Source organism: Heptranchias perlo, chromosome 11 (genome assembly GCF_035084215.1).
Source record: "Heptranchias perlo isolate sHepPer1 chromosome 11, sHepPer1.hap1, whole genome shotgun sequence".
Lineage (NCBI taxonomy): Eukaryota > Metazoa > Chordata > Chondrichthyes > Hexanchiformes > Hexanchidae > Heptranchias > Heptranchias perlo.
Window position 1 is genome coordinate 50,650,158 of NC_090335.1, and position 27,465 is coordinate 50,677,622.

Below are 27,465 nucleotides of genomic sequence, written 5' to 3' on the forward strand. Positions count from 1 at the left end.
CTTCTTCCTGCACTGCATCCATGTTCGTGGTGCTATGCGCCTGGCATTGACTGTGTCCCCCGCTGCCTCCCACTGCCTTTTGAGCGTATGTCTGGAGGGCCTTTTGCCCCCCTCTGTGGATGTCGGATGTCCCTCCTTCTGTCCACCTCTTGCACCAAGGCCTCTAGTGCATCAGCAGAGAACCTTGGTGCACGCACTCTTGTAGGCCTGGTACAAACACAGATCAGCAGATTGGTGAGGTCTGGCATGCAGATTGGAGGGTGTCGGACTTAGTGGTGTGGAACCTTTATTCAATATTTTAGCGTAATTCATCAGTTTGTAAATATAGAGACGGGACATGCATCTGTGTTTTACGTATGCGATGTCTGATCTCCGTTCAGACTCTGTGCAGACAGCAGACTGTTATTTTCAGCAAATAACAGGCTACTTTTAAGAGATTTTAAGAGACATCCTCCCTATAAGAGATTTGGGCTCCCCCTGCTGGTGGAAAGTACACATTTCCTTGAATCTTCATGTTAGGCCTGGTTTTTAACACTGCTATCAGGTAAGTACTCAGGCCGGACGAATGTCTCGTCCTGCCTTCGCAGGAAGCACAGAGTGCGGGTTAGTTGCAGATTGTGCTACCCGCGCCCGATTATTGACCTTGTCCAATTTAACCCCCATCTTCTCTACGTCTACCCTATCAAACCCTTTCATAATCTTAAAGATCTCTATCAGGTCCCCCTCAGTCCTCTCTTTTCTAGAGAAAAGAGCCACAGCCTGTTCAATCTTTCCTAATAGGGGTAACCTCTCAGTTCTGGTATCATCCTAGTAAATCTTTTTTGCACCTTCTCCAGTGCCTCTATATCATTTTTATAATAAGGAGACCAGAACTGTTCACAGTACTCCAAGTCTAACCAAGGTTCTATATAAGTTTAACATGACTTCTCTGCTTTTCAATTCTATCCCTCCAGAAATGAACCCGTGCTTGGTTTGCTTTTTTTTTAAGGCCTTATTAACCTGTGTCGCTACTTTTAGTGATTTGTTCATCTGTACCCCCAGATCCCTCTGTTCCTCTATTCCATTTAGACCCTTATTTTCCAAGGTGTATGTGGCCTCCTTATTCTTCCTACCAAAATGTACCACCTCACACTTATCTATTGATAAATGAGGAGGAATTTCTTCATGCAGAGGGTTGTGAATCTTTGGAATTCTCTACCCCAGAGGGCTGTGGATGCTGAGATGTTGAATATATTCAAGGCTGAAATGAATAGACTTTTGGACTCTAGGGGAATCAAGAGATATGGGAATCAGGCGGAAAAGTGGAGTTGAGGTCAAAGATCAGCCGTGATCTGATTGAATGGCGGAGTAGGCTCGAGGGGCTGTATGGCCTACTCCTGCTCCTATTTCTTATGTCCTTACGTTCTTATGATCAGTTCCAAAAGCTGTGATGGATCTGTGAGCACTATCCCCATCCAAGGACAGTAGCAGAAATCAACCTATGCATAACAGGGCCTTGTCCAGAGGTGTGTACAACAACCAATGCTTTAGAATGTTTACAATTGAATGGAATGGCTTGACTTCTTCCCACTGATCTACCTGCAATTTCAGGAAATTAACACTTGTCCAGACAGCTGGCAGGGATACTGCTGGACAGAATGATACTAATGGCTTTACACTCAATAGACCTATTACCCTATTAAATCATTCTTTCATTCCACAAGAACAGCCTTTAGATGTACATTGATGCATCGGAGACTGGGATGTGTATTGTCTGTAGCTTGCAGAAATATCTAGTGTAGCCCATTTTAACCCTGTGTGTGCTGCAACCAGCAAGAAAGAATACAATAAACAATCTATCATAGATAAAAATGTCTCATTTTTGTCCAAAATGCTTTGGTCTTGTCACAGAGCCCTAATTCTGCATAAAGGTGAGAAGAAAGGAAAGATTCAGACATTCACAGAAAGAGAGAGAAAAAGAGACATACAGAGAAGCATACAAAGTGGGAGATATGCAGAAAGAGAAAAATATATATGTATAAACACACATACAGAGAGAAACTGAAATTATGTGAGAAGCTTAAAGAGAAAGTTGAAGATAGAGGGAATAGGAACCAGCGAGTAACAGAAAGAAAGGAGACACAGTGAGAAAGTCAGATCAAAGATGGTAAACATGTGTCTGAGACATTGGGGGTGATTTTAAACCCCAAGAACGGGTGGGTTAGGGGCGGGTGGAAGTTGAAAATAGTTGTTTTTTTGGGTCACAACCGCAAAGTTTTCGGACTCCCAGTGGGAAGCCTGTACTTTTACACGCTGGCGTTAAACCCGGAAATAAAGCTGGGTTGCAGTCGGGACCCAAAAAACAACTATTCTCAACTCCCACCTGCCCCCAACCCACCTATTCTTGGGGTTTAAAATCACCCCCATAGAGAGAGAGAGACGGAGGGAGTCAGAAAAAGTGGAAGACAAAACCAAAGACAGGGAGAGGGAATCAGAAAGAATTAGAGTGGGAGCAGTTAGACGGTTACAGGAAGAGAAAGACTTTAAATTTTGGTCCATGACTAATGCTTTGGGAGATCATTAATGTAAAAAATGATCAATGACTGCATGTAAAATATAAAACAGTCAGATAATGTAAACCATAAGTATGTGGTTAAAGCATTTTAAATTATTCAAACCTTATCTATATATCATACAGCATATACAGGTTCATTTGTTCATGAACATAAAAATAGTATAGCTTATTTCACGACAGTGTCTCTTCTCAAATTGTTTTGCAGTCAATGTAACTTGCGTTAATGAAGGTAAACTGCTTGTATGACATCCAGTCCTGGATGAGCTGGAGTTTCCTCCAATTAAACATTGGGAAGACAGACGCCATTGTCTTTGGTCTCCGCCACAAACTCCGTTCCCTAACCACCAATTCTAACCCCCCTCCCTGGCCACTGTCTCAGGGTGAACCAGACTAATTTAATAACTGTCTTCTGGTGACATACTAATAATACTTTTTTAATTATTAAATATCTGCACCTTTTTAGTAAAACTGCTACTCTAGTTTTAATATTCTTTAGATTGCTTGGCGTTCTTTTTGACCCTAAGCTGAGCATCCGACCCCATATCTTCTCCATCACAAAGACTGTCTGCTTCCACCTCCGTAATATTGCCTATCTCAACCACTGCCTCAGCCCATTTGCTGCTAAAACTCTCATCCATGTTTTTGTAACCTCCAGACTCGATTATTCCAATGCTCTTCCGACCGGCCTCCCATTTTCCACCCTCCATAAACTTAAGCTCATCCAAAACACTCCTGCACACCTCCTAACTCGCACCAAGTTCCATTCACCTATCAGTCCTGTGCTCGGTGACCTACATTGGCTCCCAGTCCACCAATGCCTCGATTTTAAAATTCTCATCCTTGTGTTCAAATCTCACCATGCCTCGTCCTCCTTATCTCTGTAACCCCCTTCAGCCCTAAAACCCTTCGAGAACTCTGCATTCCTCCAATTCTGGCCTCTTGTGCATCCCCCAGTTCCCTCACCCCAACATTGGCGGCTGTGCTTGGAATTCCCTCCCTAAATCTCTGCCTCTCCACCTTTAAGATGCTCCTTAAAACCTATGTCTCTGACCAAGCTTTTGGTCACCTGTCTTAATCATAGAATCATAGAATGATACAGCACAGAAGGAGGCCATCTGGCCCATCATGCCTGTGCCGGCTCTTTGGAAGAGCTATCCAATTAGTCCCATTCCCTAGCCCTTTCCCCGTGGCTCTGAATAATTTTCCCCTTCAAGTATTTATCCAATTGCCTTTTGAAAGTTATTACTCAATCTGCTTTCACCATCCTTCTTTAATGTCTTTGGCCCAATATCAGTTTCTGTCTGATTATGCTCCTGTGAAGCGCCTTGGGACGTTTTACTATGTTAAAGGCACTATATAAATGCAAGTTGTTGTTGTAAATTATTAATCATGTGATACCTTTTGATATCATCAAATGTAAGTTTTTGATCATGTGACTGATAGATTTTTTTTCTGATGTAACAGCAGTATAGTGTAAGCATTATGTGCTGTATATTTTCTTGTATTCTGCCAGAAAGGAAAACTCAGCATTGAGATATTTTCTGCATTAATATTATGTAGTATGTTGCTTCAGGGTACCTTGGAAGTTCATTAATTATCCAAGTTCCACTCTCATGGTTTATCAGATTAGAACAGCTGAACTGAATTGCTGCCTGTAACTCACTGCCAGCAGTCCAGCATCCCACATTTGCTGTATGAACTAGATATCTCACTATTCTCCTTTGTGTATCTTCTATTTAGAAGAAAAGAGCTATACAATTCATTATGTAAGTATTCTCATGATTAAGATAAAAGTCACTAATTAACAGTGTGCTTTGTGTGACTGAAATATACAGTTGGAAGATTATTGACCACCATTTTAGCCCACCTGTTTTGGGATCTACTATTTCCTCCATATTTTTACCTTTTCATGTGCCACTTATTTTGCCCTCCATCCGCGCCTTTGGTCTAACACTTTAATGTCAATTTGGAAGACTCTTTATGGTAATTATTCATGAGTTAAATGTCTAAATGAGACCAAATTTTTAATTGATTTGAAATGGTTTAAACCTGGAGCTGCTATGTAACTGGTTTAAAAAGAAACAAAAAAATTCTACAAGCCATTCCATGACATGAGCTTGTGAAATGATGTTGTAATTTCTCTTATTTTTTTCTCACTTGTACTAACCCTGACAAATATTATCTATCTCTAGATGTCTTGCTTTGGAATGTTATCCTCCAGAAAATAAACTGCATCACTTCAGTTCAGATTTTTGGCCCATTCATTATTATTGTATGTTGCAATTTCTCTTATTTTTCTCCCACCTTAGCACTTCACATGCACAGTAAGGAATGTGGGACTGTTTTACCCAAAGTTACCTGTATGGATACCAGCAATGCTACTTCTTGCTTATCTCATGAGGAGTATAGAGTGTTGAATAGTGTAGGAAGGAGCCTTTCCCAGACAATATTTCCTCCAGTACACCCTATGTGACCTAACTCAGACTGGCAACCTGTCTCAAAGAAAAGTCCCCAAGTGTAAATATCAGTTAAGAGATGAGCCAGGAGTCGGGAAGCAGTTCAGATTGGAACAGGGCAATGTGAGATATCCTGTTGACTTTTCTCACACGATCGTTCTCACCTGAATTTTGGCAATTTTTCTATTCATGGAAGCCCCCCCTTCCCCCCCACACGCAGGGAACAGGCTCTCTGTGGTAGACCTTGAGCAACTGACATGAATTTCCTAGTCTTGCTACAGTTATTTAAAGGGCTGCAGTAGCATTGTCTGCTGATCAAGAAGCTTAGGGGGTTGAAACTGAACAACTGCAGTGAAATGAAGGGTACCAGACACTGGGTACCACTGAAGTGATACTACATGGAGTGAGGTAAAGGAGGGCTGCCTTGTTTGGCACTCAAGAACACTCTCCCGATATCAGAATTTTCCAAAATGCCTGGCAGGAGATAAATGACAGGGACCTGCCTGCAATGAGGACGAGGAAGACAAAACTCAAGAAAGTGGTCAAGGTAAAGCTACCCAACAGTTTCCTATATGAGGTAACTGCCCCAATTATGCCTCCTAGAGAAGTGTTACTACTTTACGGTTGACCCATGCAATGCATTCAGATAACAAAAGCCAAGCTGTCCAAACACAAAAACCTCCACCTGCAAAAATTGGCTGGTTGCCTTTATTTTACTTAACTTTTTGTTCTTCAGTTCCCAGCCTGATTTGGACCAGTTTTGGGCACTTAAGTTTAGAAAGGATGTCAAGGCCATTGAAAGTTTGCGGAAGAGGTCCACTAAGATAATACCAGGGTTGACAGATTTTAGTTATGAGGAGAGATTAGCAACAGAACAGAAAAGGGTAACCAAAGATCTGACAGAGAAAAACTATTTCCATGGCTTCTCGAACTCACCATTGAAACAGAGGTGAGATTCATGCAGAAGTTGATTTGGCCCTTTAAACCTGTGATTGACACGTCACAAGAAAAGCTCAGGGATTGCAGCTGGTCTCTCAGTTCTCTGAAGCAAATGTTTGGCTGAGAGTTGTTTGTGTTGGATCTCTATTCACTCTTCCAGCCATCACTCAATTAAATTAAATAAACTGAAAATAATCTCAATTGTTAACATCCAGAATCAATATTAGGCGTGTGCACAAACTTATATTTTTAAAAATGATGACAACATCTGAAATATTAGAAGATTCTGCAGTCAAGTTACTTGAAAGAATCATAATATTTTATAAGAACTTGGCTGTTCTGCTAATAAAAATGATAGAACTCTGAATTCTCATCCATTATCTGCCTTTGTGTGGTCCATCTCTTCCCTTCCCATAAGCAGCAGAATATAACTGCTAGGGACATCCGTTATGGTTTTCATCTTTTAATGCTAATGCTAGTACTGGTGCTGTTAAGAAGTTCAAAAAATGAATGTACTTAGATTGCACTGATCATGAAATCGCTTCTCTCCTTCTCCACCTCACCTTCTTCTCTCCCTCTCCCCTCCTCCTTTTCCCTCGCTATTCCTCCCCACCTCCTTCATTTTCCCTCTCTCCTCTCCCTGACCATCCTCCTCTCCCCTCATTTCTCCTTCACCCCACACCTCCCCTGTCCTCATCCTCTATCCGCCCTCTCTCCCCTCCCCATTCCTCCCCCTCGTTGCCTCTCCCTTACCCTTCCTCTCCCCCTCACTCAGTCTGCCTTCACTGCTCTCACCCTCTCCCTTTCTCTTACCCCTCCCCTCCCTGTCTTGGTTCAAATATCTCCCTTGGTTGATGTGAAAAGTTGCCTTGGTTTTGACTCCCCATGTGCAATGCCCAAGGGAGATCAAGTAGCAAAAACTGCAACCAATGAAAACAAATCTCTCCCTCGCAGCACCACCATTGCATCGCTTTCTACATCCCCCAGTTGAATAATAAATGTTGCCCCCATTCAACTGAGCAAAAAAATAAAAATCAAAACCCACCAGCTAAGCAAAGATTGGGAACCAAGCCAATGAGAATATATCTGGAAACAACCCCCCAAAAAATGACCATCAGGCCAAATGCATCCCCACAGCATAGGACCACAAACACATAGGAGAAATTCCAGGTTAGGACAACAAACCTTCTCCTCCTCATCACTGAGCAGAAATTCTGGCATAGGATCACAAACTCTCATTCACCCCCAACCACCCCATCTTAGAAATTGCTGGTTATGATATTAAACCAGCATTGACAGCAAGACCCCCTCTCCCCCAATGGTAGAGACACCTCCCATGATCAAAACACCCCCCCCCATGGTTAAGACCCCCTATGGTGTAGACCCTCCACATGGCTGACAACCACCCCCATAGTTGTGACCCCCCCCCCCCCACCATGGTCAAGACCCCCCCCCCACCATGGTCGAGACCTCCCACATGGTTGAGAACCACCCTCATAGTTGAGACCCCCCCCCCCATGGTCTAGACCCTCCACATGGTGGAGACTCCCCCCCTCCCCCTCCCCGGGTGGCCGCCTCTCCTCCACCAAGTCCTCCATGACCCACGATCTCTCCTTCCCTCCCTCCTCTCCGATCCCCAGCTGCTTAGAAGAAAAGAATGGTTACGGCATAGAAGGAGGCCATTTGGCCCATCAAGCCGGCTCTTTGTAAGAGCAATCCAGTTAGTCCCATTCCCCCTCTCTTTCCTTATAGCCCTGCAAATTTTTTCCCTTCAAGTATTTATCCAATTCCTTTTTGAAAGCCACAATTGAATCTGCTTCCACCACCCTTTCAGGCAGCGGATTGCAAATCAAACCACTCGCTGCGTAAAAATGTTTTTCCTCATGTCGCCTTTGATTCTTTTGCCAATCACCTTAAATCTGTGTCCTCTGGTTCTTGACCCTTCAGCCATAGTTTCTCTTTATTTATTTTATCTAAACCCTTCATGATTTTGAACGCTTCTACCAAAGCTCCTCTTAAACTTCTCTGCTCTAAGGAGAACAACCCCAGCTTCTCCAGTCTATCCATGTAACTGAAGTCCTTCATCCCTGGAATCATTCTAGTAAATCTTTTCTGCACCCTCTCTAAGGCCTTCACATCGTTCCTAAAGTGCAGTGCCCAGAATTGGACACAATACTCCAGTTTTACCTCCTGACTGCCAGACAGCCTGTCAATCTGGTTGGCTGTTGCGCAGGAAACCCAGAAGTGAAATCAATTGCCTTCAATTGAGTTGCGATCGCCGAATCCAGTGCGCTCACTTAACTTCCAGGTTTCCCACGCGATAATCTACCCCACCGCTCTGTTCCCGGCTCCAAGCTAAAATCATGCCCCAAGTATCACTATATTCTTTGGAGGATTAAATTCACTGAATGCTACCGACTTTTCGACTACAATACAAAAGATCCTATTTGGTTTTTCATGTAAGTGTAGTTTGTGAATGTCATGTGTACAGGACACGTGTGAGGGTAGCTTTGAAATATAATGACACATCGATCAAAAATAGCTGTGCCAAAGCAAACCTCTAGAGCTGCAATTTTCAGTGACTAAGTACCATTCTTAACAATACAGGCTTGAAAAGTGCTATTAAAACAGTGTCACACACCATTGTTTTTATTAGGAAATATATATATGCACCCACCAGAGGAATCATTGCAGCTGTAGAATGGAATAGAGTAAACACATAGGCCTAGAAATTCAGGTATGCCCATCTTTGGATGCACAGGAGACGATCTCTTCGCCTGAATGGTAAGACCCGAGGCACACCCGATATTGGGCCTAGTGTCTCATTACCATCGAGCCGGAGAGCTGTGGGCAGTAACAGGCAGCTCGCCAGTGAAGCAGGATTGAAGATCAGGCCCTTGTGGTGCCAGCAGCAGCCTTCAGGTAAATGATGAAGGGGGAGACTGGGAAGGGGAGCAATCAGTTCATGAAGGAAGTGGTAGTTGAGGGAAGGTAGTGGTGGCGATCAGTTTGGGGGGGGTGCGGAAAGAGGTAGTGTCAACAATCGGAGGGGAAGGTAGTGGTGGTGATTGGGGGCGGGGGGGGGGGGCGGGTGCGGGAGGGGCCGTGGTGACTGGCAGTGGCCTGCATTCTTTGAATATGGGGTTGGGAGAAACACTTCTGCTCCTCCCAGCTCCATATTCAGGTAAAATCTTACATTGATGGTTGCTGCCTGCAGTGGCCCCTTCAAGTACCACCTGTTAGGAAAACCAGGTCCACATGGAGCCTGAGTACAGCGGGCACCAGCTGCCTCAGAGCAAACCATTCTTGCAGTGGGGGCCTCAAACAGGCGCTAGGCCCCTTATTTGCATATGCAAAGGGCCCAATGCCTGTTTCAGGCGTGAGGGCTGCACAACGATTTTTTGACCTTTATCAGTATGGCAGACGGTGCACTTCCGGCTCATAAGCCTGGAGGCTTAGCACCCGAAATACAGGTGCTGCGTGGCCAAATGCCTAGGCCACAGTTAAAATGCTGCACTTAAAATATACAACAATGACAGTGGCCTTGAATTTTTTTTTAAATTACACTCACTGATTTTCTAAAGGTGATGGGTTTGACATATTTGGTGAGTTGAATTGTAAATCATTTCCCTTGGGATTGAAAATTAAGAGATACGTAATGACTGAGGTGATCAAATTCCCCATAGGGCTTGATAACCACTGTGCTGCTTGAGTTAGTGTGTGTGTGAGGGGGCAGGGTCATGATACGTGAAGGGTAGTCAATCTGGGTCATTTTGCCAATTTTCTCCCCTCTTCTCACCTCTTGTCCCCTTCCCACTCCTCCTCTCCCTCCCTCCTCTCCTTGAAGGGCGTTGACTATTTGCTAAAGATATGATTCCGTTTGTGGCTAGCTGCTCTGGTACCTCACCCAAGTAACCATTGTGTATTGCAACCCTACGCAACAAATGTCCAGCAGGTCATTCAACACTGGGGGCATCACAGCCAAGCCCAATCCTGTCATCACCAAATAGCCACACGTGTGCACTTCCAGCAGGGATTACTGGATGGCAATCAGAAGCAGGAATTATGGCCTATTTTCCCTACTTTAACCCAAGGCACTGAGGCCACTTGTAGTTGAGGAAGACGGAGAGAGAGCCAACAGAGGTCTTGAAGGAGGAGCAGCATCAGAGGTGTTTGCTGTGGCCAAAATTCCCAGGTTTTCAGATACTTTCATCGAGATTCTGTTGCCAGATATAAGGCCTAAGAGAAACTGGCTTTTCGACATCCAAGGCCAGAAGCCGCAGAAAAGGGCGGTGCAGGCAGCATGGAGTGAGGTGGAACAATGGCAACTTGCATTTCTATAGCACCTTTAACATCCCAAGGTGCTTCATAGAGAGGTAATCAAAAATTACCGCTCAGGTAGTAAGTGCCACCTCAAACACTCCACAAACTGCAACACAGTGCTGGAAATGGTTTAATTACTTCATGAGGGTGGGCAAAGTAATGAAATCTTGAGTCCCCATGTGCTTTTTAAGAAAATGCTAGAAGCCTGACTGGCATCCATAACTAGCATGTCCTCACAGTGTAAATGAAGAGATAAATATGACACTTTATTCACAAGGAAATTCACAGCCCACGCATGCATTGTTCCACTTTGCCTTATCCCAGTGCCTGAGATCAAGGATGGTAGTGGTAGTTTCAAAAGAGAAGAGATTACTACATAGTCTACCCCTGAAAGCATTCGAAATATAGAATGGTTACAGTCACCTGAATTAAATTAAATGTTGTGTCGGTCCAGTGCTTTCTCAATCTGTATTCTCCTTGCAAAATAAATGGTTGCTTACAATCAGCAGCAAAGAAGTGCCCCAGAGAGAGGAATGCCCACCATTAGACTATTTAGTACACGAGGAGGAAGTGTTTCATCTCCTCAGCAGACACACTGGGGAGCTGGTGGGAAATGGGAAAGGTGGAGGTGAGCTGCCAGGAACAGGTAGGTAATGGAAAGGATCATGCACAGTAATCAGTTGGTACAGTCTCCAGATATTCACCTTAAATTTAAGGTCTCCTATAATTGCTCTGTTGCTTTTCCAAAGTTACGTGCGAGAATCCACCCTCCTAAAACAATTTCCTTTGTTAATCTCATAAGTGATGCTCAACCTGAAGGTGATTAGTCTCAGGTATAGCGTGGCACATCCACTCATGTCTCAGTCTCGCTACTGGCACCTTACTTACTTGAGCTCCAGCCCAGAAACATCCATTCAGAGGAAATAATTCATGAGTCAGAGGGAATATCACTGGCTGAAGCACTTTGCACAAGTGAGCAAGGGCAACTGGGAGGGGAAGAGAGGAACCCAGCCATGCCACACCAGGGAAACGGCTGTCCTTGGTTGAGGGGACTAGGGACCCTGATTTTACAGGCCAGGTTTTCAAGAGAAAACCGATACACGAGTACCAACCTTATGTGCCGGCAGTTTTTCCATACATGTGGTAGACATGGTGGACAAGCTGGTAGAGTCCATCAACCAACTCTGCAACACCATGCAGGAAGTATGTCAGGCAATGCAGAGCATCCTGGAAAGTGTGGCAGTCCAAGAGATATCTGTATCTCTGGAGGATAAGTGAGTTAAGGCACACCAGCCTCCAAATGAGAGAAAATTAGCTCCGCCGGTGAGGTCCAGGTCAGGAAAGCAACCTGGACTCCTGAAGGGCTACATTTTTTTTTTAAAGATTGGCCCCCTTACACAGAGGGCGTAACTGCTGGGATCATGCTCCGTGGAATTTCGGAGCCAATTAGCTTTAAGTTAACAGCGCACAAAAGGACTACTTACATAGTCTCATGCATACCAACCATCAGTATTACAAACAGTCAGTTTTCTTAACCCATGTGTCAGCTTATCAGAATTTCGCCTGAAACATCAGATCTTTCACTGGGTTTGCAAGTTGTTGGCATCAATCACTCAGATCATTTGGAAGGTAAGACTGCAGCCTATCAGAACCAGATTGGTTGTAGGGCAGAACTCCAACTTCAATCAGACTTTACTTTCTCTCATTATTTGCTGTTTACAAGCGTAAGGTGAAAAATTCAAAATATGGAGCAGCGGATCAAGAGAAGCACCAAAGAAATTCACCTCCTAAAAGTAATAGACTTTAGTGTTTACCTCCAAATAAGTTATATGTAACCAATAAGCTCCTAAAATGCTTTTAAAACTTTTTAACTTTTCCTCAAAGGAACTGTCTGGGGCATACCCAGCTGATATTTTATGTGAAGATTTATTTTCTTCAAGTTCTTTTGCAGCTGCTGTTTTTAGAGAAGGTGAATGTTACTTGGTGTGAATGCATTAGCTATTTTTATTTGAAAACGCCTGTGAAATTGCTAGGGTTTAGAAATAAAATAGTGAGTAGATTTGAAATGATGACACATTTTAGTTAAGTTTAAAGATTGCACTGAAATTTACACTTAGAATTACAGTAGGCTCCAAAATACCAATAAATGTACTAAATCAGGTGTCAAAAATCAAAGTGTTTTAAGAGGAGCATACCACTTAGAAAATATATCTCATGCCTTAATCCCCCATCATAATTCTAAATTACCATTGCTGCTAACTGTGCTTTTGTGTACTAGGAACACAGGAACAGGAGTAAGCCATTCAGTCCTTGAACCTGTTCCGCCATTCATTTAGATCTTGGCTGATCTGAACTTCAACTCCATTTATCCTCCTTTTTTCCACATCCCTTGACATCCTTACCCAACAAAAATCTATTGATCTCAGTCTTGAAAGCTCCAATTAACCCAGCATCCACAGCCTTTTGGGGAAAGTGAGTTCCAAATTTCCACTACACTCTGTGTGAAAAAGTATTTCCTGATTTCACTCCTAAATGGTATAGCTCTATTTTTAAGATTACACTTTTTTGTTCCAGATTCTCCCATTAGAGAAAATAATTTCTTTCTATCCATCTACTGCAATAAAAATGATGGACTGTTGGATATACATGCAGTGTAAGCTATGACAAACCCATTTCCTACTGCAGTCTCAGACTAACTTTTTGACTTTTTGTGTCATAAGGTGTATATTCAGTGCTGATTTTGAGCTAACAACTTTTTTGCTAGTTTTCTAGGTTGGCATGTATGTGGTCTCTGGAAAGTTTGACAGTCCAAACTGACTTTTTTAATGTTTATTGTTATTCACAGTATATTGTGAATTTTTTAATATTCCATTGTTTAAAAAACAGCAATCTTTCAAAAGTTTAACTCTTTCTGCCCCTTTCCTAATTTTAGGGTGCTCAAAGTCTATGTTATATTTAAGACAAATAAAACCCTGGATTACCCCACAAATTTTCACCTGTTTTGGGTGGTAAATGATGTAAAATGGCTCCTTAAATGCTATTGCCTCAAATCCAAGAAAAAAATCTGCACCTTAGTTCTCATCCCAAAAAAAGTGCCAATCCCCTCTAAGGACCACCAGAGCCTGCTCAGCCTCATGTAAGTGAGTCCGGGGTTGGGGGGCGGTTGGCTAGCCCCTCAGATCCATTTCCCCCAACTTCAGTCCCAAATATTTACCCCAACTATGTAAGTAAAGGTGCATGAGTGTTTGCAGAGGATGCACTTTACCTGCCACACAGATGCTCAGAAAGAAAGAGTATTGAGGTAAGGAGGCGGGTGAAGGCTGTCTGAGTGATAGAGGATGTGTATTGGCATCTTTGCCTAGACTTACCTTAGATATCCTAGTGAGGTAATTGAACCTCTTCTTGCACTGTGTGGCAGTTCTTGGGGTGGTGCAGGTTGCACTGATTGCCTCTACAGCCTCTCTTCATGCAGTCTGCATCACCCTTTTATGGGGTTTTTTGCCCTCAGGGACAATCTTGCTCTTCTAACCCAAAAGAACCTCAATGGACACATCCGAGAATCTGGGAGCCCTTCCACACCCAAGGCTGCTACTACTTCAGCCTTTCTTGCAGAAAAGTGATGCTCTCCTTGAACTAGCTGCAGCCTTTTGCATCAGAACTGTATTTCCCTCCAACTCAGCAGCAGTATTACTGTTCCAAAGCCACCCTGCAAAGAAAATGAGGGCCCTGCGAAGAAATTGCAGCAAGTTAATGATAGATTCATAGGAACAGTGGACTTTTTAAATTTAGGAAAGGTGACTGTTCTATTTCCAAACAAATTTGCCATTTATTTGAGCAATATGTTAGTCAGGATTAACCTAACACAGAATATAGACAATGCAAAGTGAAATCCGGCGGAGTGTATAATGGGAGGCCGATCCAATATCGTCCGTTTTATGCCACCACCAAAAGTTAAAATTACCCGCAGTGTATTTCATATTATAAGTGTGCCAGTGAAAAGATGTAAATGTGTAAAGAAATTTGTTAGTATAAGTATCTCACCAGAAGAAACTGAAGTACTGGCAGTGAACCAGAATGACTCAGAACGACATGGGAGCAACCTTACTGCCAAATCACCAACAAATAATGATGAAAATAATGGTGATTAAACTGCACAGCATGTGCTATTAAATGTCCACTGGGTCTGTAATTACTGATCCCAAAAAGACCTTTATCTTCAAACTTAAAGAAAATAGTTATAGCTATCAGAACACTCAACTGTTGCTTTTTAATATGCATGGATGGAGTCCACACCACAATCTATGGCTTTCAGATCAGGCGTATGACAGGAACCCATCGTTTACTGCCCAATTGCTGTCAAATCTGATGAATCATTCAACTTATTTGTAAGCTGTATGCAAAAAGTATTAGGAGCAACTTCTGTACCAGATTTTAAAGGTTTAAAGAATGAGTCACACTATTAGCAAAGATAAAAATAAAAATTGCAAATACTTAAAATCTGAAATAAAAGCAAAGAATGCTAGGAATAAACAGTTCTCATGAAGTCTCAATCTAAAACGTAGCATTATAGAAATATAGGAACAGGAGTAGGCCATTCAGTCCTCGAGCCTGTTCCACCATTCAGTTAGATCATGGCTGATCTGTACCTCAATTCCATTTACCCGCCTTTATTCCGTATCCCTTGATATCATTACCCAACAAAAGTTTATTGATCTCAGTCTTGAAAATTTCAATTGACCCAGCATCCACAGCCTTCTGGGGGAGAGAATTCCAAATTCCCACTGCCCTTTGTGTGAAAAGTACTTCCTGATTTCACTCCTAAATGGCCCAGCTAAAATCTTCTGAATTCCCCCACCAGAGGAAACAGTTTCTCTGGATCTATCCGATCAAATCTCTATCATTTTAAACCACTTGATTAGATCACCCCTCAACCATTTAAACTCAAGGAAATACAAACCAAGTATCTGCATCATGTCTTCATAATTAAACCATTTAAGCCCTGGTATCATTTTGGTGAATCAACGATGTACCCCTTTTGAGGCCAATATATCTTTCCTGTGGTGCGATGCCCAAAACTAAACGAAGTACTCCAGATGGGATCTGTATAACGGAAGCATCACTTTCTCACTTTTGAATTCCAACCCCTTTGAGATAAAAGGACAATATTCCGCCAATTGGAGGGAGTTAAAATTCCCCCTACTATTTAGGGTAATTCCTGATGAACGGGTGTCTCCGTCTATGCTGCCTTATTCTCCTCGCCTCCTCGTGCTGCTGTTCTTCCTCCTCCTCCTCCATAAGGATGGCACAGAGCGGTATTCCTATGGGGAATGCCATACCTTCTCCAGAGTCATTCTGAGTCTAACTGTGAAGTTCACTACAGCTTAAACTTTTTATACCTCAGGATTTTTCCAGACAAGGAACCTCAGTCAAATCAGCCAGTACACAGTTCAAATAAGTCACAGACACCAGGGGCAGTACATTCAGCAAAATTCCCTAGCTGCTCACGGAGAGGTTCAATAGATGACCCCATCTCAAACCCATGCAAAGTTCACTTTGTAATCAAGAGATAGCAAGAGTGTGTGCTGGTAACTTCTGCATCCTCTGTGTGGAGGATCATACCTAAGATTAGCAACTCACTGTATTCCCTGTCCTAGTATCACATGGTAAGGCATTGCAAATCCACTGACTTAGTGCTAGGGTTATATAGAATTTAGGGAAGAAGAACTGGGAAAATTTGTACTCTTTAATCATGAAAGTCATTGCTGATACTCACATACTGTACTTGGCAAGTCTCATACAACAATCAATCGTGCATCCAGTTACTCATTGAAAACAGGGCTCTTTTTGCCAGAGCATAATCATAACATTAGATGACAGTTGTGATAGTGGCCACCATTCCATTCAGTTTTTCTTTCTGCAGATTATTGAACTAGGAATGACATACCATATTCCTTGGTTACCTATTCAATAGTGGCTAAGAGCCATCAAAAATAGGAAGAATAGTCTATGTTTACCAGAAATATAAATACACTTCTAGAGATTTGGGGAGAAGCCCTGAAGAAGTAAATGGCAATTGCAACTTTACATAAATCTACACTCAATTGTTTTACATTCTAACCTGGGAGAGTTGACATGGTCTAACATCTAAAAATGCACAATTATTAAAACATAGTCATATGCATGGAGGGAAAAAAAATCTCTTGAGCACAACACTGCATTCAGAGTACAACAATGCTCTTATATTACTAATATACCAAAACTGAGAAGGAATTGGGCAGGTAGTTGCATTCAGCTATGTTTTGCAGCATTCAAGCTAAACTTTAGAAATGGTAAGAGACTAAGGTCTCGTCTAGAGTTACAGTATTAGATTCCCAGAGGATGCTATGTTCAAATCACAGCCTGGACCAACATTGACCTGTACTTGAGCTGCTTTTGAAAGGCGTTCTGATTTGTATTAGAGTTCTTTAAGGAAGGTGATCTAGATCTATGATTGAGCTGCTTTGGAAACATGTTGAAGTGTTCCCTAAATAATTCATCGATTTAAAAGAGGTGAACCAGGATTATGCTTCGGTCCGAAATCGGACAGGATCATCCTGGAGAATGATAGAGATGTGAGGCATAGTGCTGCCTCCTCTTCTTGAATGGGATTTCCCTCCCTCTGCCTCTGCCTGCACTCCCACTGCTGGTCTCTTCTTCTCAGCCCACTACATGCAAATGGCAGTGGGGCGATGGGATCCAGGTCCCCAGCGGATTTCCCTCCTGTCCACCCCATTTACCATCACTTCCTGTAGCAGCCATGGGGAAGGTGGCAGTAGGCCCCGGAAAGTGGCTGTAATGATCCCAGGTTTCCTCAATGGAGGGAGAGGGTCCTGTAGCAGCCTATTCTTCCTTCTTTCTGGCCAACATTTACCATCTTGTGCAGGCCTCAATCTCTGCTGAGGCCTACCAAGATGTTGATCTTCCAGTTTTTGGGGTGCTGCTGCCCCTTTAACTGACTGACAACCTATTCTGGTGCTGCGGAGGCAGTCCTACTGCAACCCTGTCGGATTTTTGCAACTGGGCAATGGCAGGCTCCCTCTAGGTGGTGAGAATATATGGCTGGTGAACCTGGAACCAGAAAAATGAGTCGGGATTCCGGCGGTGTCAAAGGGACAGACAGATGTCCCACCTCACTGGAAAAGCACCACTAGGAGGATAATCCTGGCCATGACCAGGTGTTGTGAAGTCCTAACAACGGCATTGGGGAAAAGAGGATATTCTACTTCTTCTGAAGAAACACCAGGCACAACCGTACGTGCTTAATATTAAACAGCACCTTTGGTACAAGTCAGAACTCAAGGGCACTCACCTTTTTCTAATCTCTGTCTCCCTTCACAGAACCTTCCACTTCTTGCATTATATGCTCAGCTTCTCCATTTCCTTTCTCAGAGGATGAGTTATAACTCCACCTTCCCACATCCCAGACTCCCAGGATCATTATATTGTGTAATTCATTATGGAACTACACTTTTTGAGGACTGCAAATTATTTTTCTAAATTTTATTTTAATATACCTTTATTTCATAAATAATAAAATGTATTATATTGAATGAGAAAAATTAAATTTGTATTATTATAACATTCTTTGAGAATGTTTGCATGCGCTATGCTCATAGGGCTGAATTTTCCTCCAAATTACTGGCCGTTTTCTGGTGGTAAATGGAGTTAAATAGAGCAATAATGTCTACTGACAGTCTAACATTGAACCAGAATTATCCTGCCCAAAAATCACCGGTTCCCTTTAAAGCTGCCAGGAGTCTGCCCCACCGCATTAAAACGGAGTCAAGTTGACGTCGCTAACCCCTCCGACCCATTTGCCCAACTTCCACCACAAACCCAACCCATATTATTACTGTCACTATACAAATGGTGGTAAGAGGACCATCAGGGTACCCCTGAGGCTGTTCCTGCATTAAGGAGACCATTTTATTTGCTGCTCCTGAAGGTTAGTGTTACTTTGCCAGCATATCAATCCACTTAATACTTTGAAGGTTCTGTAACGACATTTGCAACTCTTCAAGTACAGATTAGGAACATTAATTTTTCAATGGATATCCCTCAATCCCTATATTATGAAAAAGAGTAAAATGAGGAAATGAAAGAGGCTAGATTTGAGGTACAATCTTAAAACTAGAGCTAGGGCATTCAGGAGTGAAATCAGTAAGCACTTTTTCACACAAAGGGTAGTGGAAATCTGGAACTCTCCTCCCCAAAAGGCTGTGGGTGCTGGGTCCATTGAAAGTTTCAAGACTGAGATCAATAGATTTTTGTTAGGTAGGGGTATCAAGGGATATGGAACAAAGGCGGGTAAATGGAGTTGAGGTACAGATCAACCATGATCTGACTGAATGGCAGGACAGGCTCGAGGGCTGATTGGCCTATTCCTGTTCCTATGTTTAGTTTGTTTCAAACCTCTTTTTTAAAAATCAATGGCATTCTGACACTTGAATCAAACTTTTTTTAAATGGGATATATTTATTCTGCAATTTTGCAATCCTCTTTTTAAAAGTATCCCATTGTTGATGTATAGTCTTGTCTTGAGTCTTGAGCCATCTCATGGTTTTTTGGTGCCACTGTAATCCATTTGATGATCCTTCCCAGAGTCCTCATCCTGCCCTCAGGAAGCCAGTGCTTCAAACTAGTGGGAGAGGGTAATTTGCTCTGGATGTTCCTACTCTAACAGTCCCTCCTCACTTTCCCTGATGTATGGATAGTCATCACTTCTTTCTCTACCACTCCCAGCTCTTAATTTCTCAGCGGGGTGTCTAATCTCTGAAACTCTTGCTCCAGAAACCTCTCTCCCTCATGTGTTACATTTTCTCCAACTCCGCACCTAGTTCTGCAATCTTGCACTTAAGTAATCTCAGTTGGAGACACTTCCCACAGAGGTGTTCTGAGAGCAATTAATCACTATAGCCAATATTGAGACTATAACACTATCTCTAATCCAGTGACAGATATTAACTGCTCTAAATTTTCTTTCTTTTGGGGCCAAAGAGGTTTCAAACATCTAGAAATTTTTATTACTATTTCTTGTAAATTTATGCAAAACTGGATCCAGCTCCCAAATCTCAGCACAATCTGCCTCCTAAGTGTCATGTTCTGATTTTCGTAAACATTTCAATGCATATTCTTTTGAAAAAAAACTTTAATTAAGAAACAAAACTTACTTACAAATAAGGTCTCTGGTTGCTTTTCAATAAAATAAATCATCACACAGTTGCACAGACGCATTTCTGATCTTAGTCAATCCCTGTATCTGTGACTGTTCAAGCTGCTGGCTAGAATTCCTCTCACTGCTCTGCATCCACTGACCTAATTAGTTTCTGATGAACTTTCTAGCCAGTCATATGTTGATACACATGCATGCCTTCAGAAATCTGCTATATTGTTGCCCTATATTGATTTCCACTTAACAGTTCAAAGCACTCTTTCTGTTTCCATAGTAATGTACCACACTAGATGCAGCAGAATGTATGAGATCTACATGGTGAAATTAAGGATGATTTAAACAGGAATTATGGGAGCTGATGTAGAATCGTTGCTGGTATTGTTATTTTACAACTTACTGCTACTGATTTGACTTATTTATACCACATGTGTGACCTATAATCAGGACCACTGATTTACAGTAACTGAACAGGGCAAATTCCATTTTTTTTACATGGGATTTTTACCACTGATTTGGGGGCTTCATTCCACGAATCCATATTTTTATAATGATAGAGACTGATTTACGGTAACTGAATAAGTGAAATTCAATTTTTATTACATAGGGGTACATGAATTTTAACCAGTGTTTTGGGGATTAAATTACATGATTCTATCCATTTTTCCATGAAAACAAAATCAGTGACCTTGTCTGTATTTATAAATTGATTTTTAAAGTGGTAAATTATTGCAGTAACATAACTCTCAGCCTTTTATTACAATCTATGTAGTGGGTGAAAATATAACCTGCAACTGCATTTCAGTTTGATGTGAAATGTTGGAAAGGTTCCCATTGAAAAGATAGATAGCTCAGACTATCGAAGTTAAGCAATTTGTAGAGAATGGGTAGTAATTTCCTTTACAGTAGCTCATACTGTGAATTACCACTGCTTGGATTAGCTCAATTTGGGGCGTGTTCATTCATAATGAAAATCAGAGGTACCTTCTGATGCAACCAAAATAATTTGGTAGCGGTCTGCAAGTGAGGCATGTTAGTAAGCTAATTATATCATAATATACTTTTGATGTTGCAAAGCTTTTGTTGTAATTCTTAAACTGCCATAAAGGCAGAGCTCTCTGAAATTCAAACTCAGCTTTTACTTAGCTGAATTTCACTCATGTAAATAGAAGAATTAACATATCCCAATTGTAGCCTCAAAATCAGAGAAACAGGCCATTTTACACTTCCCACATCAATTTCTATATTTTATGAAGGGCCTGTATGCTGAAACTGGATGTCAAGGAAATCTTGTAATCTACAGACAAACGAGAGTTTGAATCCCAAGGGTAGATTTTTCTCTGTCCTGTGGCTGTGGAATAAACAAACCCCAAATTGAGACCAAGAGTTCTATTTCAATAAGGCAGACGGGGACATTCCTGGCCTCCTATATCAAGTTCCTCTACCTTAGTGTCAGCCTTGGCTCAGAACTGAGGGAGTGCTGCACTGTTGGAGGTGCCATCTTTGGAGGACCTATCTTCCCTCTTAGTCGGATGTAAAAGATCCCTTGGCACTATTCGAAGAAGAGCATTGTTCAGGGGTGCCTGTTGAAACTAGGATTTGCCCAAAGACAACCACGGACCAGTGAGTCTACAAGGGATCCAGGGCAGGCTGAGGACAATCTAGGCAAGTATGCAAGAGGTTTTACACCTCTCTCCACCAGGAAGATTGAAGGAATTTAGGCCTCAAAAGCTTCAATCTGTGCTCCAGTTTCTTCCTGATTTTTTAGGAGCATGACCCTGGCAAGGTACAGGCATCTACTTCGAGTTCTCTTGGACCAAGCAAATGGCCTGGGGCAGGAAAAGCAGGGGTAGCTGCTTCCTCTCAAGTGCAGCATACCTAAGGTGCTCTGTGTCTGTCAAGTGATCAATGGGTGCCCACAGAGGAAATTCTATTGTCTGGTGTTCTATTAATAACCTATTAATAGAGTTCAGGGATTTTAAAAAGAGGACATTACATGAAATAAAGTAGTTAGGACATGTGGATTCTACATGGGAAAGTCACCAAACTAACAGTTATCAATGGAAGGGACCCAGTGTGGAAGCAACACATGTGGGTTAATGAGGAATGCTTGACTTAACCGGGTGCCTTTGTTTGAGGAATGTTTATTTGTCAAAATCAATAAGGTTCTGGAAAAGTTGAAGTAAAGTCTTCAAAGATTTATTAAGTATCTGGTACATGGGATAATACTTGGAATACACTTAAAATGGTACAACCACACACCGGGCACTGTAGTTTGGGGACTCTAACACAAGTTAAAGTTATGAGCTCGGTATTCAGGTTCATCAAACCTGTACGATTCGCCACCTTTGATGCCTTTCTGAGCTACAAGTTCCTTATCAAAATATCCGTATATGGTGGGCTACACAGTTTCTTCATGTTTAACTTACATCTTTAAACTGTGGAATGGTGACCACTGGTTAATCTACAATACTTCTATTAATTGACATAGGTGAAGATGATCTCACCTTCCACCTTCTGTTTTTTTTCACTTTCTCAGCCTTCTTATCTCCCTTTTCCCAAGGGAAGCCACACCAGGCTTCAATTAAGTCATAAGTTAGTCCCACACAGTATATGTATGGTTTCTCTCAGGGATGGGATATGATAAACAGCAGGTGTTATCTGATTTTGGGACCCACTTTAGCATTTCAGTAGAGAAGACAAATGCATGAAATTCTACTGTGAAACTCCTACTGTTCTCTAAACTACATATAACCCCTTTTTACCCATGTCACTGAACACTTTTTGTTACCATTTAGCAAAGTATCACAACAATGTAATTATTTCCATGTATTTGTGTGTATTCACGCTGTAGGTACACAGAATGAAATACAGGAAAACAGAGTGTAGGGCAATCTTTAGAATATTGCCACTGTTTAAGGAATAGTTCAACCAAATGTCTATTTGAACATAACCTCTTGATTCAGAAATTATAATGCTGTACTTTTTCAAATCATGAAGGGAAAAATAACACATTAATATATACATTTGTGCAGTTCTAATCTTATTTCAAAACAGCTCGGTTTTACCGAAAAGGATGTATTTATCTTGGAGCTCAAACCTGTCAATCAAACTAATGACCATCTCAGTAGGTGTAAGGTTTTTATTGAGTTGGGATTTATTTTTCCTCTGCATTTTGTCATGAGGGAAAAATCTGAGTTTGAATATCACACCTCTTGATTAGACTGTGTGAAGGCAACATTTTTTTGTTCTAAACTTACTATAAGAAAATGGATAGTTTCTTCAAAACAATGTGTAATTCTTTTTCGAATACAAAAAAAGTCACTATTTATTATTTGTGAGATTTATACTCATAAGGTATAAACAAAAATTAATTCACCAGTTTGCAGTAAAATCTTTTAATATTGTGCATTCTCTGTGTAAAATTCAGTGCACGTCAATGTACTATTTCTAAAAAGAAGGATTTACTCCCTGCCATGAATATGGAGTAGATTCTATATAAGAAGCTGTTTTCTCCATTGGGAGTATAAGAACCAAAGAGTTGTTTCTTCAGAGCCTCCTCTAGTGGCATGGTGCTTGGGTTGCCAAATCTGGTTGGATGTATTCCTGAAGATTTCATCACATGACCTCCCGCCTCCAACCACCCTACCCCCACGCTCTCACCATTGGCCGCCTGACACGTCCATCCTTGCAGCGCACTGCCTTCCCAAGCCAATTGGAAAGTGAATCGAGTCTTCATTACCTGATTGGATGATTCTTGACTGTCAGTCAAACAGCCTTTTTTTCCCCTATCTCCAATACTTATAACTAATAAACGAAAAAGTGTTCAAGAAAGTGAAAAAAACAATTTTTTTTTTTTTTAACGCCCCTATAACTTTTCTCCCAGATTGCTTGCAGCGGTCATTAAGTAGAATCTTTAATTCCTAGATCACAAGATAATTATAGATGAAGAAAACCATTCAGCCTGTATTAGTTCACCCATCCAGAAGCACCCTATAGTTCCCCCATTATAGTATCAAATTGCTTCTTAAATGCATCCAGGGTTCCATTCTACCATTCTATCTGGAAGACTATACCAAGTGTTGACCACTCTCCGTGTGAAGAAGAACTTTGCGATATCAGTACTAAAGTTACCTTTTACTAGTTTGAACCTATGTCCCCTAGTCTTACTCCCACAATTTAATTTAAAGTAATATTCCAGATTTATCTTTTCCATACTATTTATTATCTTATATACCTCTATCAGATCACCTCTCAGACATCTCCTTTCCTGGCTGGAAAACCAGAGTCTCTCTAATCTTTCCTCATAACTCATATTGCTAACACCAGGAATCAGCCTCACGGCTCTTCTCTGCACTGCCTCCAGTATTTGAATTTCTCCCTTGTGCCTCGGCAATCAAAACTGGTCACAGAGCTCAGTGTGGTCTGACCATAGCACTGTATAGTTTAATCATAACTTCCTATGACTTATATTCAACTGCTTTACAGTTACACATTCAATTAGCTCTTTTGATTGCTGCTCTGTATTAGTTGAACATGTTTAGCATAGAATCTGCTAAGACTCCTAGGTCTCTTTCCACTTCATCCTTAGCTATTTTGACACCATTCATGAAGAACGTGTGTCGATTATTTTTCGACCTTATTTGCAGTACTTTGCACTTGTCTGCATTAAATTTCATCTGCCATTTATCTTGCCACATTCTTATTTTGTCCAACTCACTCTAATTTATTCATTGCTTCCTCTGATTCCATTACCCCTCCCAGTTTGGTATCATCAGCAAATTTGACCACTTTGCATTGAGTTTCTGAGAAACAATAATGGTACCAACATCAAGCCTTGGAGCACTCTACTCAGTACTCCTCACCACCATCCAGACCTAACTCCTCTAACATATACTCATTGCTTTCTACTCTTGAACCAGTTCCTTATCCATTCCCAGGGTTTACCTTTGAGTTTAAGCAGTAGTCTTTTGAAAGTCAAGGTGCACCATGTCATATGCCTTACCACAGTCCACTTAGAATGATATTTCCTCAAAGTAGTCGAGCAGGTTAGTTAGGAAAGATTTTCCCCTTCTGAGTCCATGTTGACTAGGTTATTATTATACAGATACTCCTCAGGTTTACTTCTGATGATTGATTCCATTAGTTTACATTGAATGGAGGTGACACTAATGAACCTGTGGTTGGCTGTGTCTGTTAACTTCCCTTTTTGAATATGGGCACTACAATGACCTGCTTCCAATCTACTGGTAGTTCCCTTGTGTCTAGCCAAGTTACTGAAAACAATACTTTCTCAGAACTTAGTTTTAAATTTAACCAGATATTCAAAGTTGGAGTAGATTGATTCAATGCCATGATTTCCATTACCATCTTGAGTTCTGGCATTAAAACAAAAATTATTGTGGTCTAATTTATTTATTTTTTGTTTGAGGCATAATTTTTAAGAGCCAGGTGGCTCCACTTATTTGGAAAGTAGGATCGCCTAACCTGAGGGTGCATGGGGAAAAGGTATAAAGAAGATGATGGGCAGAAGTAGATTCTGCATGAATCTGGTAAATTGTACATAGCTTAGGGCCATTATTTAAAGAGATAGGAAGGTTCTCACTGTACTACCTCTGGCACTATCTATCCTGGTGCACAACTTTAAACATACTTTCTGAACTATCTCTTAAAAGGAACACAAATGTCACAAATAGTCTTGCGGGGCTGATTTTACCTTAGAATTAATCACAAAGCCAGTAATGGCCTCCTAAAATATTAACTGATTTCTGGGAATGTAACATATGTAATTTATTCATTGCTTCCTCTGATTCCACTACCCCTCCCAAAGGTAGAGGAGTCTATAACGAGGGGGCATAGATTTAAGGTGAGAGGGGAGAGATACAAAAGGGTCCAGAGGGGCAATTTTTTCACTCAAAGGGTGGTGAGTGTCTGGAACGAGCTGCCAGAGGCAGTAGTAGAGGCGGGTACAATTTTGTCTTTTAAAAAGTATTTGGACAGTTACATGGGTAAGATGGGTATAGAGGGATATGGGCCAAGTGCAGGCAATTGGGACTAGCTTAGTGGTATAAACTGGGCGACATGGACATGTTGTAACTTCTATATTCACACACTATTCCTTAAACTTCTGCCACATGACTTAATAAACCCAGATAGTGCAAGTTTTCCTGGAACTGAGTTGTGTCTAAACCATTAACAAAGGGAGATCTTGATCCAGAAGTTGACAGCGTTCAATAACAGTCAGCCGTCAGCCCAAAGTGTTCCCACCCTGGATGCAAAATATGACACCCTTCTGCAAGAGAAAATCATGTTTGCAGGTTAGAGGAATATTGGCTCTGCGTGTTCTGAGATCACCAAAAACCACAGCTGATGGGTCAGTGCAAGGTGTCTAGAATGAGCTCCATCACGTCCACTTGTTAAGGTAACAGACAATTGAGATGTTCTCTATCCAAATCAGGAAATGTTGCAGCACCAGCCTACTGCTTGAAATGCCAGGTGATTACATAGAATATTTGCACCCATTTGTATCGGAGATGGGCTCCCCCCAACTAGTCCTAGCATCCATCATTATTGTGAATTGAGGGAGGTGCCTAAAAGGGAATCCTAGAAGGAGATTGTTGCCCTGAGTCCAGCACCATAAATCCAATGCTTAAGCCCTGTCCACGTGTACCAGATAGAAAAAAAGAAGTCTGTGGGAGGATCACTACCTGATCAAATGTAACTGAATGACTTTTATAAATAGATGCACGTTAGGAACTAATGACTTAATAAAAAAAGAAAAATATTCCTGGCATAATTTTAAAAAATGATTGTCAAATGATTATGCTTATTAAAGAAAGTGCTTTTAATGAGTTTGAATCCCAGAACCTAAAAAGAGATTAGGTAAAAGATCTAGTAGCATCAAAGTAAGGAGGGGGGGGGGGGGGAGGGGGACAGGGGGTAGCGATATTTGTAAATTAAAATTTTCCCTTTACAATCTTTACATCCATATAAGATCCATTAGAGAGACAGGTAATTATCTTAGTTGAAATATTCATCAACAAATTTCTACCGGTAATATTTAAACTGCAAACATATACAACATAGAATTCTGTATCAAACTCAATTTAATAATTTACTTTACCACATTGAGGGATGTCCTAGTAATCCTGTCAGGTGAAGGAATATGCTGTACATATTTTTAATAATGAAGACAGCCTAATGCAGATCCTTGAACTCATTGAACAGGTGAGAGGGGAGGTAGGTCTAACATTTCTTTCTAGATAGTATTTGTCCACATGAAAAATAAACTCCTGCTATTCCTGTTGTATATTCTTGAATAGACTACTTTCCAATGGTCTCTTACCAGAGTTATGGCAGGAAACCGTCGGAACTCCCGAGGAATTTAATAGAAGAGAGAGATAAATTATCTGCATGATTGTCAAACCAAGCAATTTACAGGCTTTGACAGTCCAACTCCTCCTAGTCCCACAAAATAAAAGAAAAAGAGGAACGGGGCCCTTTTGTGGAGTGGCCACCAGTGGTCCTTTCATGCACAAGAATAATATAGAAGAGGCTTAAAATAACTGAATATAGATGGAGATTAAACATCTCCCTTACTCAATACCTGAAATTCACAGCATACGATAAGAAGGAGCCTAAGGAATTTACAGGTAATAATGTTTGATCAGCTAATAGTTGTGCACCAATGTGGGATGCACACAATACACACTCAATAGACCCACAAATTTTATAAAAACTTGGCCCTGATTTTAACTTCAAGCAAGCTTTGAGTGGGTGGGCAGTGATGTGATTTAGAAACTCACCTGCTGCTCCAGAAACGAGGCCCAGAGTATTTTAACACTTGTCGCTAAGATCTGGGATGGGATCATTAGGAGGCCAAAGTGGCAGTGGAGGTGTCACTTCGACATGCTTCCAGCACAATGGCAGCACAGAATTTCTTCCCCTTGCATTTATGGTGGCTTATTACATATTCAGGACATCCC